At 46.2% G+C, this 3,554-nt stretch overlaps 1 protein-coding gene across 1 annotated transcript in view; it reads right to left on the reverse strand.

Annotated features, from left to right (window-relative positions):
• The window catches only part of LOC144217766 (uncharacterized), a 26,476-nt gene extending 23,607 nt beyond the window's left edge, over positions 1-2,869 (reverse strand). The window contains exon 1 of the mRNA XM_077747460.1: positions 2,796-2,869. The gene's annotated coding sequence lies outside the window, so the exon portion shown is untranslated. The remainder of the gene's footprint in view (positions 1-2,795) is intronic.
• Positions 2,870-3,554: the final 685 nt, after the last annotated feature.

Below are 3,554 nucleotides of genomic sequence, written 5' to 3' on the forward strand. Positions count from 1 at the left end.
GCCCCAAAAATGTTTTAATGTTTATTTGGGGGGGAGAGAGAGAGAGAGAGAGAACTTTAGCAGGGGAGGGGCAGAGAGAGAGGGAGACAGAGAATGTAAAGCAGGCTCTACCCTATCAACTCAAAGCCTGATGTGGGGCTCGAACTCAACAACCATGAGATCATGACCTGAGTTGAAGTCAGATGCTCAACTGACTGAACCACACAGGCGCCCCCTTTCTTTTAATTTTAGAGAGAAAGAGCATGAGAGAGAACAAGCAGGAGAGAGGGAGAGAGACAGAATCTCAAGCAGGCTTCACACTCAGCACAGAGGCCAACACAGGGCTCGATCCCACAACACTAGGGTCATGATATGACCCAAAATCAAGAGTCTGACGCTAAACCAACTGAGCCCCCGAGGGTCCCCACACAGATAGCTCTTTTAATCTTCACAAAAGCTTTAGGAGGAAGGTACTGCTGTCCCTAATGGACTGGTAAGAAAAGTGAGGCACAGGGAAGTTAAATAAAGTGCCCAGCGTTATCCAGTCACAGAGTGCCAGAGCTGGGTTTCAAACCTCGCTGCTGAAGTGTGACCCTGGTTCTGTTTCCTGCCGACTGTGCCACCAGGTCATTTATTCCACTGTCTCTGCCTGTCTCTTCATCATTAAAATGTGAATCATAATGATGGCTTGTTGTGAAAAATAAATGGGTTAGCGCATGCAAAGCATTAGAAATTCTCCAAGTCATCAGAGGTGCCCAACAAATGTTAGCTATTCTAATCATCCCCATTATGATCTCCATGCAGTAAACAAAAACCAAAACAGTAACACTGATTTGTTTCTAAGGAAATTCATTTTAGATCATGACATATTATGCAAAAGTGTACGTCAACTTCTGCATACTCTGAGAAAGTCGGTGTATTCTACAGCCCACCCCAAGTGAGATAAAAGACAATGCATGTGGATATAGATTATCTTTTTTTTTTTTAAATTTCTGAGAGAGAAAGAGAGAGAGAGAGAGAGAGAGAGACAGCGTGAGCAGGGGAGAGTCAGAGAGAGAGGGAGTAACAGAATCTGAAGAAGGCTCCAGGGTCTGAGCTGTCAGCACAGAGCCCGCCACAGGGCCCGAACCCACAAACCGCGAGATCATGACCTGAGCCGAAGTCGGACATTTAACCGACTGAGGCACCCAGGCGCCCCTTTATGAGTTATTCTTAATGTTTTATATATTCTATATTTTCTGAATTCCCTACAATAAGTGTTCATATTTTCTTCTTCTTTTTAAGTTTATTTATTCTTCTTCTTTTTTTTTTAAGTTTATTTATTCATTTTGAGAGAGAGAGAATGAGCAGGGGAGGGGCAGAGAGAGAGGGGGACAGAAAATCTGAAGCAGGCTCCCTGCTGTCAGCAGAGAGCCGGAGGTGGAGCCTGAACCCACCAACTGTGAGGTCATGACCAGAACCAAAGTCAGATGCTTAACCAACTGAGCCACCTAGGAGAGTGTGAATCTCTCCTATAAGGAGAACATGAATTACAAATACTGTCTGAAACAGAACTAAATGAGAATGCTTCCAGAATTTTATAAAGGAGTCCAAACTCACAAACACTACTTTCAAATTTCTCTGCAATAAAATTCCAACGTACTTCTACAACTTGATCCCGAATGACTCTTCTGCCGCCAATTTCCTATGGTTAAATATTTATGGACTATTTTTCTATTTCGTGTCCTAATTCCAACTTAGGGTCTTTCAACTTTGGGATCAAGGAGATCCATCCACAGACACAAGGAACACACCTTGGACTCAAATACCACTGTTCCTACTAGAAGTGTGACACAGGACAAGTCACTTATGCTCCTCTGCCTCCATTTCCTCAGCTGTAAAACAGAGGTAATAACAGTATTCACTTCATAAGGGCTTTGTGAAAACTGAATGTTAATTTTTATAAAGCCCTCAGGATGAGACTTACCACTCAGCGTTTAACCATTGCCAGCGTTTAACTCATGCCCTGTACATAGTCTACGTGTTTTCCCGACTGTTTAACTGAACACCTTTGTAACGGAAACATTTGCTAATGAATGAAGTTATCTTCTACCACCCAGAAAAAGAAGACGAATGTTAAGCTCTGTCACGGTGGGGCTTTGTGGCCAGGAACCCTCTTCCAGAAATCAGGAAAGCGGAAAGAAAGGAGGCTGAGATACTACAATCTTCTCTGTGGCCCTGGAGAAAACCGCAGAAGATAATCTGTGGGTGACACACTTTCTTAAGAAACGAGTCACAAGTAGTCCTGGCACAGTCTCCTTTCCTGTACGGATCAGAAAGAGCCAGGGGCACTTCGAATATCTTCCAGAGACATAACTTTTCTGATCACTATTACAGAGCTTATATTCACAGAGAACACCTTGCCACACGGCTGAACTGCTTTAAACATGTTACTTGTACTATTCCATTAATTCTCAAAACAAATGTGTAAGGTAAGTATTCGTCATATCCCCGTTTGCAGAAAAGGAAACTGAGGCACAGAAAGATTAAGTTCGAGGAGAGTGCGGAAGGTGAGCTGGGCAGCGCGGAGCTGGGAGACTCTCAAACCCTGCGAATCTAGGTCCGCCTCCAAGCCGGGGTGGGGGGACCCGCGAACCGCCCCAAAGCACAGGCTAGGGCGAGGGGACGGGAAGGCTGGCGGCTGTCCCCGTCCCTCAACCTTGCTCTCTGCCGCCGGCCGAGGCTTTTCCTCCCCCATGACCCAGGACCTGGCACGGCTGATTCCACTACCAGATCAAAAAGTTAAAAGAGGTCGCGGGGTCGCGAGCATCACTCACCTCCCGGAGAGAAAGGAAGGCCGCGATCTTAACCACCCGCAGCGGAAATACCTCCAACAACGCGGAGCTCCTGGACTACATTTCCCAGCATCCCCGAGGGCAACCCGGGCCCCTGTCCGGCCTCCGCGTGGGACGGGAAAGCCGGCTCCGAGACCCACGACCTGAATCCAAGTCCCAGAGTCCACGAAAGGAAAGGGCTTCGCATTCTTGTCCTCCGGTAGCGGAAATGCCTCCGAAAATGCAGAGCACTGTTTTATGCTCTCTTATTTCTCGAGCGGAGGAAATACACCGGCGCTTTCCCGGAGCGGAAGTGCCCCGTCCCAGAAAGCGTGTGGACTACACATCCCAGAATCCTCTGTAGGGCTGAGCTTCCCGCCTGCTTGCAATTTCCTTTTGAATTAGCAGGTGGAGTCTAAATAAGCCCCTGGGTGTTTGTGGAACTTTGTTGACCTAATTTTCCCCTCACTTGTCCCTATCATATGTGACAGTGTTGGAAATATGAGAAACAAAAGGATAATATTTATAAAGGCATGCTATGGGTTAGGTAAACATAGAGATCATAAAAGGGAAGCTCTGAGCTGCACTCAGCAAACCTTTATTACATGGACCTGGATTCACCTGTGACCAAGAAACCATTAAAAAGGAGATGCAGCCGTCCAACAGGATATGGAACAGAAGCAGCAAAATTTTCCGCTTTTCCTTCGTTTTAGGAAAGCCTTTAGGAATTTTTTCTTGCATTGGAAAGGAATGGGAGAAAAT

Source organism: Crocuta crocuta, unplaced genomic scaffold, assembly GCF_008692635.1.
Source record: "Crocuta crocuta isolate KB4526 unplaced genomic scaffold, BGI_CrCroc_1.0 scaffold334, whole genome shotgun sequence".
Lineage (NCBI taxonomy): Eukaryota > Metazoa > Chordata > Mammalia > Carnivora > Hyaenidae > Crocuta > Crocuta crocuta.